Consider the following 16,908-nt stretch of genomic DNA (forward strand, 5'->3'; position numbering starts at 1 on the left):
TTTGCTGTTGCTGAGCTGGTCAGAATGTACCAGATTGATGATTCAGTCATAAAGGGTTTTTTTGCCATCTCTCTGACAGGTTTATTTTGTGTTTTCAGCCTAATGATGGCTTCCTTCACTTATCTAATATCTGTATCTCCTAAACAGTTAGTGTAAAACCTTTTGTTAAACCCCTTGAATTAAAGCTGAAAGTCTGTACTTCAGTTATGACTGATTTAAAATCCCCTGTGGTGCTAAACACTCACCACCACAGTGTTTTGTAGAGGCAAAACTACAAAAAACTGTCTTTGTCCAACAAATTATGGGCCTAGCTGTACAAAAACACATTATGCATGTTCATAAATTAAGAAAAGCATGTGCAAGGGAAGTGGCAGATAAACAAAAATAACCTTTTAAAATGTTCCAATGAAATCGGAGAATGTAGCTTCGTAAATTTTGAACATCATTCCATTTATAGGCAGCAAAATATTTAAGACCAGCTTTTCCAAGCTCAGTGTGAATAAAAGGTACAGCTAATGTTAACATGTCCTGTGACCTGGCATTGTAATTACTGTGTTTAAATTTAATTAGAGAGCAGAGATAACCAGACAATCTTTCCAGTAGAGCCTTGTAAATAAACACCAGAAAATGCTGCTCTCTTTTGTTTGCTTGGGTGGGGGGGCTATAATCACTCATACAAGATGTGGTGATTTGGGAGTAAATAATCACCTGTGATAAATTGCAACACACTGTGATAAAACAGGATTTAACTATACAAAAAAAAAAAATCACATTTTTATCTTTGATTTTCTCGATAGGTGTTCTACATGGGTCTCAAAAGTGAATCTAGCATCCAGCCAGAATCCTAGCTATTTATAACAATCAGCACTTTCAGTTATATGGCCATGAAGTGTTTGAACATGGATTGTGGGCTGGATACTTTTCTAAGTAGCATGTACTTAATCTTTCATGCATGAAATGTAAAACAAGCTTGTGTTTTTCAAATTTTTTGGCCACAGTGGCTTTATTGACAATATAGATTATGACAGGCAAGCGGGAGAAGACATGCGGCAAAGAGAAACGGTCGCCTGCTCTACCACTGAGCCACTCCGGTGCCCCAAAGCAAGCTTATGTTTGATAACAGACTTTGGAAACATATCAAAAACAGACTGTAGCTTTGGCAATGGCCAGATCAAGGGAAGAGCCAGTGACATTTTGCATACTGCATTTCAGGTGTTAGAGTTAAAATTGCGTGTGCATAATGTGAATTTAAAAAAGGTCCAAGAATGGATCCCTGTGTAACACCAATACTAGTAGATTTGGCCTAAAACCTTTGGGGACTACCGTCTAAGTTCTATCAGAAAGGCTCATATTTAAAAACAAACAACAAAAACACACTCACGCTCACACACACATACACACACACACACACGCACGCACGCACGTTATTTTAAATATTAACCTTCTTCTTTCTTGTGGAATAAACAGGTTCCTCATTTCCTTAATAAAGTTTGCTGAGACATTTGATGCCATATTGTGTTCCTACCTTTTTCTCTCATACTGTCTTAAGATATTATAGCCTGCAAGTCAGGACAGCAGCGAGGTGCCTGCGCTGCTCTTATATCTTCCATCATGTCACTGTGTCTCCAGCAGCTGTCTCTTACTAATGGCCCCGACCTTTCTGCTCTTCCTTTATAGCCCCGCCATCATTATCACAGCTCACTGTCACACCCTGAGCAGCTCGCTTTCTGTCTCTGGGGTTCAATTAACCTAATTGGACTTCATGACATTGATGGACATCAGGGTGAAATTAGGTAAACTGATGACTTGGTAAGGACACATAATAATGATGATGCTCGTTACAATTGCTTATTAAGATTCAACAGCAGTCAGAGTATCACAGAGACAGTACAAATTATCCTTGTATTGATTGGAATACCTTCATGTATCCACATAATGTCTGTGAAATCTTTTATTACAGAACTGTTTAACCTTTGGGGGCAAATAAATAGCTTTATTATGCAAATAAAGATTAGGAATTTAAATATAAGCACATTTGATATCCACTCTGATGCTAAAGTTTACTCTAATCGTAATAAGAGAACCTTTTATTTGTGAGTGTTGAGAGTGGAGGACAGTTATAGCACTGTATGAAGCTGCAGCCAGCAGGTGCTTAACTTAGAATTAACACATAGACTGGTGTATGTGTTGATTAAACAAACAAAGGCTAATACATTAGATAATAAGCAGACATCCACCGAGGCAGATTTAACTTGTTTCCAGTCTTCATATTTACCTTAAAACAGGATATTTATCCTTTCATATAACTCTTAACAAAACAAACAACCCCCCCCCAAAAAAGTGGATTTTTCTCACTAATGCTAAACAGGGCAAACTTTATAGCTTTAATTCATAACATCACTGTTTGAAGCTTATTTAAGCAATGGAGCCGCTGCTTACAAAAGCGGTGGGAGGCACGGTACACCCGGTACAGGTCGCAGGGCTAACACAGAGAGACAGACAACCATTCACACGCATTCACATCTATGGGCAATTTAGAATCACCAATTAACCTAACCCCACTATCTGCATGTCTTTGGACTGTGGGAGGAGGAGGAGGGAGCACCTGGAGAGAACATGCAAATAACCACACAGGAAGGCCCCAGCCAGATGCTTGCTGTGGGGCAAAGGTGCTAACCACCACACCACTGTGCTGCCTATGTGCAATAAATACAATAGAGCCTGTTTACAAACCTTAAAGATTTTTGTGGAAAACCTTGTGAGTTTTCCCTCTTTAGACAGACACCTGCAGGCAAGATTTCTGGTACCAGAAGGTTTATAATATATATATATATATATATATATATATATATATATATATATATATATATATATATATATATATATATATATATATATATATATATATATATATATATATATATATATATATATATATATATATATATATATATATATATATATATATATATATATATAGGGCTACAGGTCAGACTCAAACCCAGGTCGCTGCACTGAGCCCCTCTGCATATGGTCACCTGCTTAACCAGCTAAACTGGCACTTGTTAAGGTGGCAAATGTGTACTTTTGCTGCCTTTGTACAAATGTGCACCAGAAGCCCTGAAACACAGCCCCTCAGTTTCTAGATTGCACAGACTTTGCTGTAGTTAGTTCCAGGTTGAGTCCCAGGATGAAAGTTTGAAAATTAACAAAAAAAAAATCTAAAAAAAATCCAGCAAAATTAGTGAATGTTCAGGTAAGGGGAAATGAGTGGGCCATTAACTGTTGGTCCTCATGCTGTCATGATGGTAGTGTAGCCATCTGATGGTGTAAGAACAGAAATCTTCAGTGCTTCATTTTTATTTGTTTCTTTGTTGTTAATTTTCCAGCAGTTCTTCATAAATGCAGTACTGCAGATAGAGTGCTGTCTAAATAGATAAGCCATTGTTAGTTGAGCATAATGATGATGATGATGCCTGTTTACAGCCAAATGAACATTTTAATTTCAGAAGCGAGCATGACATGCGTTCTTATAGCTGGCACGTCAATGTTCAAGCCCCTCGGACGACCATTAGAACCAGCTGCTGACTGTAAACCCGCCGATTTCCGCACAACAACTGGAGAAATAATAGCACATCTTTACACCACTCTTCCTGCATTAGCACACCGTGATAAAGATAACGACGATGATATGAAGACGAATGGGGGATGGTGATAATTAAGATGATGAAGGGCAGGTGTGGGTTGAGCGGTGGACCTTCACAGCTTAGGTGCAAACACGGCCGGTTGCTAGACAACCATGTCCTCCAGAGGGTCCTTGTAAGGCCTGGAGCTGGGGTGAGACAAGGGGTCAGCACAACTCTACCTTCAAACCCCACAGCACACTAAAAATAGACTAGGATTTAGTGTGTGTATGTGTGTGTGTGTAAGAGATAGAGAGAGTACAGTGGAGAAAATTACAGATAAAAACAAAGCTACATGGAATAAGTGACATTAACTGTGTGGAGGAAGATGGAGGAGGAGGAGGAGGAGGAGGAGGTTTCAGGGTGAGCGAAGTCTGACGCATTGGCAGAGCACTGCGTAAGGCTGCTGTAATACGAGCTTTTTCCTATCTGTCTTCTCCGAGAAAGCCTCATCCCCTTCTGCCTTACTTTCCTCATGCACGCACACCCACACTCCTTTTATAAAAATACCCAAGGACAATCCTCACTATTAATAGGAAGTGTTGTCAACTGGCTCTGGAGAAATGGGACCTGCTGTTCAGCTAACTATTTTTGCAGTCCTTTGTAGTTGTGACCCCTTACGCTGTCAGTTACATCTTTAATATTACAGATTATTGAAGATGCTACGACGTCACTTAAAAGAAATGTTTGGCATTATGTTCAAATGACAGCTGGTTGTCTTTCTATGCTAATATGGCACATGCATTTTTTTTCCCTGTCCATCATAAGTTCCTTCAGTGAACTGTTCCAGGGTGGCAGTGATGGACAATATTTACTCAGCTCCTCTTTCAGCACAGGGCTCTTTTGGGTCGATCACCAGTGCAGTAATTGAGCACCACACATACTGCAGGTGATTTACAGGCCCTGCAATTTACATCCAGTGGTTCAGCTGTTCCCTCACTCTGACTCCATCTACATTAATTAAACCGCAATTCGCCCTCATACAGCTCTTTGAACTGTATGAGGGCTGTAGACATTTTTATTTATAAAAGAATTTATTGTTTTGTCATACATGGATGGCAGCTGGGATGATATACGGACTTAAAATCCCATGTCCAGCTCACTTTTAATGTTTGGTGCTGACTCCTGAAACTGAGATGACTAATATATGCCAATATGCCAAAGTCCTGAAGCTAAAGGCTTTGCACTGCATATTCATGTATAGCCATGGAAAAGACATATTTCATAGGACTCTGTGCAGTCCTGTGAAACACTAAAAAGACCCATTGATTCAAAAGCTTGTAGAACCACCTTTAACAGCAGTGCGTTGAAGTAATCATTTTCTTTGTGCCTGTGGCTCAGGAGTTGGAGCAGGTCATCTACCGACTGGAAGATTGGTGGTTTGATCCCCGGCTTCTGTAGTCGGCATGTCAGCGTGTCCTGGAAGGATACCAAATGTGAAAATTCCACATGTGAAATTTATGGCTCAAAGTTGAACTTTGGCTGTAAGCATGTTAGAATCATACAAACCATTTCTGCCTCGTACTTCCATGTTTCCCATTTTTCTCCTACAGATGAAGAAATGAAGGCTGGCTCGGGACTTTTGCTGTGCTGTCAGCCTGTGGGTGTCGTGTTTCTCTGATGTTTCTTCTTCTCTCGTTTTTTTCTTTGGATCCTGTCTCTCTTACAGCTGCTGTTTAAATAAATGATATGGGGACGATACTGACCCTTGAGTTGCCCCCAATTAATGTGTATGAATGTGCGTGTTTATGAGGCTTGTAGGAAGAAGGTCCTTTGAGTGCTCAAATAGAGTAGAAAAACACTAGTACCAGTCCATTTACCATTTCTAAGCTCATTGTTGAGGAGTTTTGGTCCACTGCTTCACAGCGTTTGCAGGCAATGGTTCTTAAGGTCCTCACACTTTGATTTTTTTCTATTTCGGTCGTTCTGTTGTAGATTTGCTGCTGTCCTTGGGATCATTGTCACTCTAGAATCCTTTTGTATACAAAGGAGTTCATGGTCGACTCAGTGACTGTAAGGTGACCAGGTCCTCTACCTGCAAAACAAGCCCAAATCATCACCCCTCCACCACCGTGCTGACAGTTGGTGTGAGGTGTTTGTGCAGATGTGCTGTGTTGTGGCGCTGTGCATTATGGCCAAATATCTTCACTTTGTTCTTCCAAAGGACATTGTTCCAGAAGTCTTGCAGTTTGTTCAGATGCAACTTTGTAACCCTAAGTGGTGTGAACATGTTCTTTTCAGAGAGAAGAGGCTTTCTCAGGCACCCGGGTGGCTTAGTGGTGAAGCCGGCGACCACGTGCATATGCCACGTTGTAGTGCGGGCAGCATGGGTTCGAGTCCTGGCCTGTTGCCAATTTGCCCGTGTGTCTTCCCCTGTATCTCTCCCGCATTTCCTGTCTTCCTCCACTGCCAATAAAAGCTGCTGTGGCCAAAAATGCAAAAAAAAAAAAAGAGGCTTTCTCCTGACAACCCTTCCAAACAAGCCATACCTGTTTAGTCTTTTTCCAATTGTCATGAACTTTAACATTTAACATGTTAACTGAGGCCATTAGCATCTGAAAGGTTGCTCTTGAGGTTTCTGCAGTTTTTCTGAGCATTGCAAGGCTCATGTTGGGGTCCTCCAGATTGTGGCATTGTGTTAACACACACCCGAATGCTCCAGACCAGCAATATGATATGTGTGTGATTTCTAGAGTTTTGGCCAAAACATGCTTTGTGAGGTCACAGTGGTTTTGAATTTTCCATCCATTCGCTTCCACTTATGCTGTTCAGGGTTGCAGGGGGGCTGGAGCCTATCCCAGCTGACGGAGGGTGAGAGGCAGGGTACACCCTGTACGGGTCGCCAGCCTGTCGCAGGGCCAACACAGAGAGACAGACAGCATCCACACCTATGGGCAATTTAGAGTTTCCAATTAACCTAACCCCAGTAAGTGCATGTCTTTGGACTGTGGGAGGAAACCCATGCAGACACGGGGAGAACATGCAAACTCCACACAGAGAGAGAGGGAGGAACCTGGGCCAAGGTGGAACTGAACCCAGGTATCCTAACTGAGAAGCAGCAGTGCTAACCACCGCGCCACCGTGCTGCCCGGTCTTGAATTTTAAGACACCAAATTCTAATCAGTTCATCCTCGAGTCCAAGTAAACATTTATTCCCTCCATGTTTCATTTACCACAGTGGAGGTTACAGCGACCTTCATCTCAGATCTTTTTTTTTCATAATTACTGTATGAATTGTTGAGTTGTCTCCAAAACCTGTTTTCTGAGGTCACACTGACACAAAAAATATCAAATCAGTTCACCCTTTATGCCAGATTTGAAGAATTTCTGAGAAGGTGTTCAAGACACGTCAGTTTATAAAAATGGACGCCAGCGTGCGGGTGTAACCATAAACTAATATTGTGCCGTTTGTATTAGTTTACCTGGTTGTGTGATAGAGAGAGGCTGCATTCAACTCATTATGTGGATTTTAAACAGCTTATTATAATAAATATTACAGGACAAAACTCAAGACAAATAAATAAATACTTGATAAAATAATGTGCAACTGATGAATGTGTGTGTGTGCTTGTGGGTGTGTGTGTGTGTGTGTGTGTGTACACCAGGAATAGGGCTTGGGTTGGGACAGCACTTAAAGCTTAGCACCATTCCAGCTAAACACCTGTTTCACACACATACACACTAACGCTTGTTTATGCACTCACAATTGCATCTTGGTGCACACACTTGTCTGATGCATACCATACACTCTGTCTGTGTGTCTGTCTGTGTCTCACAGTCACACTTGAACATACTGTGACATGTTCAGAAAAGTTGACACTTGTGTCTACAAGGTCACATTCATATCTTCTCTCACATGGCTGCTGCTACACTTTTGTGTATTTTCTTAATTACAGCCTGCATGCATATAGCAAACAGCTTCTATCAGACATTTACTGGGGCTGTCTGTGTTTGATAGTTAAGAAAGTGCATTTAATGTGCAGTCTGTGTATTCTGTGATCCCTTTAAAAAAAAAAAAAACTGTGAATCTTCAATGTAGCTGTTTTCTCTCTCCCACAGGTATTAAGTAAAAAACAAGCAGAGAGAGTTTTAAATGCTGTACATCGCTGTGCTCTCTTGTCCGCACGCTCTTTCTCAACTCCTTCACAGCAGACTCCCTCCATCTTGCTCGAATCTCATCCATCACCCTGTCATCGCTGCTGTTTCTCCAACCCTTTGCACACAGACATTCCCAGCCTGCCCGCGCTCAGGGCCGTATATGGAGGGGCCATCCTGGCAGGGGAGCCACAGGGTTAAATATATTCTGAAGCTCCAAGAATGCCAAACTGCTCCAACAGGGTGATGCACTGCTGAGCACAGGGGCACACAATGGGCACATGTTCTGATTGTCTCATTAGCATAAGCATTTTCTGTTTGTTGCAGCATGAGCTGAAGTCACAGCTCTAAGGTCCATTTAGAAAACTCTTCTCCTCTTCAGGTAGAAAAGGGACAAATTGAGATATAATATTTAAATTCCTCATGCACATAAAAGAAAATAACAGCAGTAATTAGATAAAAAAAAAACATTTTTTGTTATACACTGGGAATGTCCTTCCATTAAAAGACAGGTCTACATGTACATGTCTATTCATGTAAACAGTTAACTTTATTGTCAAGCAGCTTCTATGAGACAGCATTAATCATGACTGTAAATGTATTAAAATGACATACAGGTACCTAAGATTTATAGACAGCACAGTACTGTGTATTAAAGATGAAGATGGTTTGTGTATTCCTGGATTGAAGCCACAACTTCAGGAATTTTGGACCATAAATTACAAAATCATGTTGTAATAAATAGAACATAAACCTAGCAAACTGGAAGCTCATAGGGAAATTATTTACTGACATCCTAAATCAAGTTAGAAATAAGGTCATTTTCTCATAGACTGCCATGAGAAAATGATGGCTGTGGTTCAGGTGGTAGAGCTACTGATCACAAGGTTGGTGGACTGATCCCTGACTTCTTCGGTCCATGAGCCAAAGTATCCTTGGGTAAGATACTGAACCCTCAAATTGCCCCAGATTCATTCATATGAGTGTGTGTGAATGTTAGAAAAAGAGCTGTATGAACATGTGTGTGAGATTTGTGGTAGAAAGGGCTTTGAGTGCTCAACTTGAGTTGAAAGGTGCTATATAAGTACTAGCTTACCATGTATGTACACTCACAGGCCACAGTATTTGGCACACCTTCCTAGCACTGGGTTAGACCTCCTTTTTCCTTCTGAACTGCCTTAATTATTCATGGCACAGATTCAATAAAGTGCTGGAAACATTAATCAGAGATTTTGGTCCATATTAACATGATAGCATCACACAGTTTCTGCAGATTTGTTGCCTGACATTCATGATGAGAATCTCACATCCCACCACATCCTAAAGGTGCTATGTTGGAGATCTGGTGACTGTGGAGGCCATTTGAGTACAGTGAACACTGTCATGTTCAAGAAACCAGTTTGAGATGATTTGACCTTTGTGACATGTTTTTTTATCCTTGTCATGGTTCTGGGCCGGTGGCCCAGTGTTTTTTTCTTATATTTTGTATTGGTCCTCAGTTTGTTGTTTCCAGTTCCTTGTGTTTCCATGTATCAGGTCTGCGTCCTTGTTCCCCCATTTGACTTCCTGTTTTATTTTGGTTTATTTTGTTTTATTTTGGTGTGTGTCTGTCATGTTCAGTTTTGCTTCCCTTGGTCTTGTCATTATGATTAGTATTTCCTGTGTTTCCCAGCTGTTCCCACTCCCCTCGTTATCCTCGTGTATTCAGGTCCAGTGTTTTCTCAGCCTGTTGTTGCGTCGTCGTCATTTGCTCCCCTGCTCTGTCCCTTCTGTGTTTTACTTTAGTTCTCGGAATTCAAGTCTGATTATCATTCTGTTTTGCTGCCTTTGCCCCTGGTTCTGTCCTGCACACGCCAAATAACGGCTAAATTATCATCTTACCTCGTCTTCCGTATTCTGCGTTGGGGTCCACTTCCTGCCTGCCACACAGCCGATCCATGACAATCCTGCTGGAAGCAGCCATAAGAAGATGGGTGTACTGTGGTTATAAAGGGATGGACATGGACATACTCTAAGGTTTATTACGGATTTCCACAAGGTTCTATGCTAGGGCCAATTCTATTTACACTATACATGCTTCCCTTAGGGAGCATTTTAAGAAAGCATTGCATACATTTTCTTTGCAGATGATACTCAGCTTTGTCTATCCATGAAGCCAGATGACACACATCAATTAGTTAAACTGCAAGAATGTCTCCAAGACATAAAGTGTTGGATGACCTCTAATTTCCTGCTTCTAAATTCAGATAAAACTGAAGTTCTTGTACTCGGCTATACAAATCTTAGACACATGGTGTCTAACCAGATACTTACTCTGGATGGCATTACCTTGGCCTCCAGTAACACTGTGAGGACTCTTGGAGTTATTTTTGACCGGGATATGTCCTTCAGTGCACATACTAATATAAACAAATACAATAGTTTGGACACACTCACCATTGATATGAATGGGTGAGTGTGTCCAAATTTTTGACTGGTACTGTATGATAAAAGCTATAGTTAGGGCTGGATCAGGTGATCCTGAACCCTTAGTTATGCTGCAATAGGCCTAGGCTGCTGGGCGGGTTCTCATGATGCACTGCTTTTTTTTTTTTTTTCATTCACCTATTTTACTCTGTTTATACCCCACTCTGCATTTAATCATTAGTTATTATTAATCTCTGTCTCTCTTCCACATTGTGTCTTTTGTCCTGTCTCTCTCCCCTCAGCCCCAACCAGCTGCTGCAGATAGTTGCCCCCCCCCTGAGCCTGGTTCTTTCAGATGTTTCTTCCTGTTAAAATGTGAATTGTGATATTGTGTTAATTGTGATTTGGCGCTATATAAATAAAATTGAATTTAATTTTAAATGCTCTTTTAAATGTTGCATCAAAGAGCCAAACTGCACTATACAGAAGTTACCTTTAGGTTACCACAGCAACAGCAGCAGCAGCTGTTCCTTTACTGTGCTAGTAAACATCAAAACAGCATTTACTTTTTTCTCTCTTTGGGGGGGACATACTTAAATTAATATGTGCTTCACACTATTTTCACTAACCAACAAAATGCTTCCAAGCTTTTAGTCTTCAACAACATTCAGGGAGAAGTGCCAGTTGCAATAATTTATTTATTTTAGGTATAAAAGTCTAGAAAAAAAGGGTAACAAACACATTAAAATACGCCACATCTGCAGTTTCTTATCTTCACAGTGAAAACTGTTGCAGCTAAAACAGATTACGAAAAACACCACTTAGACAGTAAGTGTGAACAGCACTTCTCTCCAAAGTGAAGGGCTCACCCTGTGTAACTGAGGAGGTGATGGACTACCATGTAGTTATCTGAGAGCATCGCTGCCCATTTTGACTCAATCAAATTTGCATTTGCTATAAACAATCTGACATGCTCCGTAAGAAGACATATCAAATCATAAGTCATGGAGATTTGAAAGCTTAATAGAAGCAGTGCAGTAGCTGCTACTGAGCTATTAATTGATGCCATAAATCTAATACAAGAGTGGAATGGCCTCTGTAAACAAAATCACAACCAGATCTTGGGGGCACAGTGCAGAGTGTGCCTAGTTTTGTGCGTGTATCTGTGTGTTTGGCTCAGCTTCACTGCAAAGTCTGACCAGATCTTCTGGGGGGGGGACCAAAGAAGAGGGAGAGCGAGGGGCTCACTCAGAGATTTGGTGACATAACAGACTGACACAAGAGCCTGGAGGGCGTCCTCACTTTATGTTCTCGGGGACACACTCAGTTAAGAGAGCGCCTGACATTGATTTACTTCCAGGGACAGGTTTTCAGGGCACGTGGCAGAGATGTGAGGAAGTGGGTGCAGGAGAGGGAAGGAATCACAGGCTGGTGAAACAGAGAATAGGGAGATTTCAGGCGAGAGATTGTTGAGATGGCAGGAGATCGGAGCACATTCACACGGGAGCATATTGGTTTGCATTTGCAGAAAGAGTTGGTCAGCTGCTCAGATCTGTTCGGATCAAAAGAACCATTTAAAGAAATCATTTTTTGTAGCTTTAAGGGGCCAAATTAGCAATGCTTTGGACGAACAAGTTATTGGTTTGATCAGCTGAAGTAGCTTAAACAAATAGATCAACATTTTGTTTGTTGTTGTCTTTATTTCAACATTGCACTTCTTTGTCATGTGTATATTCTTTGTGGCTCAGTCCAAAGATAATGAAGTGCAACTCTTGTCTAAGAACTACTGTAACAAGAATCCTACACTAGTCTCAGCTCTGATTTTAGGCTTTTGAAAATCTAGAGAATTTGGCCAGTCACAGGTCACTTCACTCCACATGCAGAGAGAAGTAAAAAGAGTGATGACACAAGACGCAAGACATCTTAGTGCAATGAATTAAAGTGGGCCTTTTACTTGGAAAACTGGGGTTCAGGTCCTGTGTATAGAAGCCTGTTTCCCCCATATTTTGAGTTTTTATCTCAAAATTTCACCTTAACAGCTAAAAAAATTCAAGTTATTTTCTATTTTGAGTTAGGAATTCCAAATTTTTAGATAATAACTTGAAATTTTGACTTATGGATGGCAAAATAATCTGTGTTTTTTTGTTTTTTCAGTAGGCAGAAACAAGCTTCCAAAGATATCTGAAACGTGAGAATTAACTTTTTTTAAAAAGGGTGTTTTGTGTGTAAGAATTAAAAACAAAGACAATAAAAAAACAATAAAACACCAAATTATTGAGCTGTAAAGGTGTAAGTTTTGTGGTATTTAGATAGCGCTCGATTGTTTTGTTTTCCCCCATCATCTCCATTTTTATGCAAGCACAAGAATGAATGTTACCAGAATAATTTAATAATATGTCACATGTTAAAGTGCCTCGCAGTCTTCATACTCATCCCCACCTTGATTTGACCTTTAAGCCCCAGCGTATACGTAGCATCTAGAGAGGGGGGGATCTTCTCCTGCAGGGTGTCACATTCTCAAACCTCCCTAAAAGAACACCAAATTTCTGCCATTGTGTCATAGGTGCCGGCCCAAATGCCCACTGCACTATTTATACCAGAGGGGCACAACTGCTGCTATAGGTACAGTTACAGTGAGGCACTTCAAACCACAGCTGCCCTTCCTCAGCTAATAATACAATTCAGTACCTACACATACAAATGCACACTCTGCTGCTGCTGCTACTTTTGGCCCTCATCATCCTCCCTCAGAGTGTTCCCTGTATCTATCACAGTGATGAGCAGCCACATGCAGGCAGGCAGCCCTGACGTGCCCACCTCCCACACCGAGCCGCTTGCCAACGAGCTCTCACACACACTTGTTACATCATGACTGTCCCAGCTACAAATCATTATGCACGTAACTGTTTCAGGGGAGAGGACAAACAAACAAACAAACTACAAACAAAACAGCAGCGATAAGGGAAGAAAATGAGAGCCACAAAGTTGGAGTTATAAGCATATCTGTCATTTTTTTTAATGTCTAAACGGCAAATGGACTGGTACTCTTGTGCTTTTCTACTTTTTTCTATACCTAATCACCTTATCTAGCATTCATGCACACACTCACATCCTCCAAGGATAGGTCGATGTGAGGACTGCAGGAGCTCAGGAGTTACCCACTGACAACCCATTCTACCTCCCAAGCCACAGCCACCCCAAAGTGTTTTGCATTGTATTAATACAGTTATTACATTAGAATAAAATACCTGTATTTGTCATTATACAGAATGTACAATGAGATTGGAAATGATTGTCAGGAATTTCCCTAAAGCACCTAAATCATTAGTCAGAAAAAATAAATATGCTGCTTCTAGGTTTTATATGTATGAGAATTTGATTCTTTTCTTTATCACAGATGATGCAACTATTTCATAAAAATTCATGAAAAGTACATTCATATTTAACGTGTTGTATTAACTAAATGAGAGGTCTTCGGGTGAGATTTTTACCAGACTCTGGAGCAGTGAGGGGTCAACATTGAAGGACATCCTGTTTTAGAAGAACTGTGCCCCCACCCCCCCCCCCCCCACTTTGTCTGTGATGCTGCAGGACCCAAATATCCTTAAGTCAACAATTGTGACAGTGAACCCTGCGAGTGCTTGCACCTTCAAAGGGTGAACTCAGCCAAGTAAATCTAATAGTTTAAAAGACAATGTCAGGCATTTAGATTTTAAAAGAATGATACTATGAAAACGCTTGTATTTTAACATTACAGCACTGTGCTGTGCTTGTGTGATCAAGTTAAGTTGTTATCCAAAAATAGCTCAGCAAATTGTGTAATCTGTCACTGCAATAAAAGTGTTCTTTTAAATTAAAATCTCATCACAAACACAGCCGGCTCAAATCATTTTACATGTATGATGCGCACCTAATCATTCTTTCCAGGTAATGATCCTAAACCTGTCTTTTAGGAATCACATACTCATTGTGCAAGAACACTGGCACAAGTGTGTGTGTGTGTGTGTGTGTGTGTGTGTGTGTGTGTGTGTGTGTGTGTGTGCCTCTCCGCGGGCGGTGCAGCATTATCACTGCTGTGTTTTATTAGCATTAGAGCACAGTGTTTAGATCGAGGCGCAGTAATCTGATCCCTAAGGGAGATTGAGCTAAATGTCAGTGAGCCACCTTGAGCTTTGCACTGCTACAGCCGGGCCCACAACAGCACCAAGGGTCACAAGTGAAGCACACAGAGGAGCAGTTCCAACATGGACCACAGCCTGTAGGGAGACGGAGAGAGGCGGATGCAAAAATAAATGTAAATGTGGGGGTAGAAGACAAAAAGGTGGCAAACCTGTGTGGAGTTAAGAGGAATGGAAGTAGAGGAGTATTGTGACTAGACTGCTTCCAAGTATTTCCATTCATGACACACATCATCTTAAGACTTTAAAAAACCAGTGAAGCATGAAAGTGTTTAAAACAGCATTAATGTGTGAATCATTCATTTATGACCGTATAAATTACAAGCAAGTAATTTCATTTTGCTTCTTCTTCTGGCTGCTTCCTTTGAAGGTCGCCACAGTGGGTCATTTGCCTCCGTCTCACTCTATCCTTACCATCCTCCTGTCACTCTGAACCATGGCTTATCACAGTTGTTATCATAGGATGTTGGCTTGGAAAATAGGAAAATAACCATTCAGCCTTATTGTTGTCTTATTGTTGGGCTGTTTAACTGTTCCACTTCACTGTGATGGTTAACTCTCATTTTCAGAAGCAACAGTCAGTTATTCTCCCCTGAAAACCCCCAAAAGCCCACCTGCCTGTTCCTGCTCTGCAACAACAGCAGGCAGACAAAAATTGGTCTAGTCGGTTTATTTATATGGCAAATTTAAACACTACAGATATTAACCAAAGTGCTCCACAGCAATTAAAAATTATAATTACACTCATAGCACAAAACACAATTTAAAAAAAGTAAAATAAATAAAAACACAGTGTGATAAATGACACAGTGAATTACAACACAGGACACCCTAAATGGACAATCAAGACTCATAGTACCCTAAATCATAGCTATACAGAATGATGTGCCCCCAGTGCGTTTGCTTGTGTTTGGTAGATTTTTCTGTTTATGTATTAAAATACTAAAAAGTGGAAAATAATAGAAATGGCCAGTGTAAATGGGCCTAAATGTCCATATTTGTTAAAGAAAAAGAAAGAGCGTGTTGGTGGAGACCAAACACAGAGCAGCTTTCAGTCTGACATTCATGAAGTGACTATTGCTCATGTGCAGGTTGTATACTAATCAAAGGCTTGGCAGATCACTAGATAAATGAGAACTGTAAAGTACATAAGGCACTTTTTTGGAAAATCCATAGGAACTGTACAGGCAACCTTTTATCATATCAGGTGTCTTGAAACATACAGTAACAGCAACATTTTTGCTAAAAATTTTGCCAAAAAAAAAAATCAACCAAAACGGAAACATTAAGTCAGTGATGTGTTAACTGGATGTTTCTGCAGCATCTAATTGCTAAAACATTTTCTTTTTTTTTTTTTCTTCTTTTTTTTTTTTGCTGTTGCAGGTTTTAAAGACTTGTAAGTCAATTTGCAGCTGATAACAGATCCCAGCTGGGTTCACTTCTGTTTACGCTTGGCCGTGCATTATGTTTTCAACATGGGCATACACATGCATTTTCACACCTGTTGCGTTGTCATGCGATATATGTGACGACAAGGTAACCGAGACCAGACCAGTTGGGACCGTGGATGTATTATAAGAACTGAGCACCGGATTCAAATATGGCACCTGCCCCCGCCCTCCCAGAATGAAAATTTCTCACCTCACGCATAAACCAAAAAAGATCTCAAGCTTCTGTGTTGTGTTCCATGGTTAGGAGTGCTGAATTGTGATGGGAGAATGGGGTGATACATAGTGAAAGATTACAAAAGATTTAAAAATACAAAGTGGAGTCACTTGCGATAGACTGCCATGCTGTCCAGGGTGTATCCCACTTCTCGTCCTATGATGGCTGGGATAGGCTCCAGCACCCCTGAGACTCTGAACTGGATAAGCACTTAAGAAGATGGATGGATGGATGGATGGAGTCACAGTTTCACATGGCACAGTATGACACTTTTATTAGTATGCCGGAAGGGTGTGATTGTAAAGATTTTACACAAAATACTTCACCCAACAGTCCTCTGTGTTTTTCCTCTGCTTCCTGCAAGTATGTTTGATAAAAAGCTATTAATCTCCCATGCAATCAAGGAGCGTTTCTTCAAATTACTGCAAATTATGTGCAGATGAGATGAGATGAGATGAGATGAGATGAGATGAGATGAGATGAGATGAGATGAGATGAGATGAGATGAGATGAGATGAGATGAGGTGAGGTGAGGTGAGATGAGATGAGATGAGGTGAGGTGAGATGAGGTGAGGTGAGATGAGATGAGATGAGATGAGGTGAGGTGAGATGAGGTGAGGTGAGATGAGATGAGATGAGATGAGATGAGATGAGATGAGATGAGATACTCTCTTGAACTCTTTTTTTTTTTTTTTAGGCCAGAGGACGTAACCTAAGAGATATCCTTCAGCAGTCTAAGGTTTTGATTAATCAGACCGCCACATTCAGCGTCAGTCCATCTTTTGTTATCTTGTGCCAGCTGCTCATGGACTATAATTATATGGTTTTTCCTTGCATGGCGGGATGCCACACCTACATTTTTCAGGAGTAAAACATGTCCA

The sequence above is a fragment of the Archocentrus centrarchus genome, chromosome 8, assembly GCF_007364275.1.
Source record: "Archocentrus centrarchus isolate MPI-CPG fArcCen1 chromosome 8, fArcCen1, whole genome shotgun sequence".
In the NCBI taxonomy this organism is placed as follows: domain Eukaryota; kingdom Metazoa; phylum Chordata; class Actinopteri; order Cichliformes; family Cichlidae; genus Archocentrus; species Archocentrus centrarchus.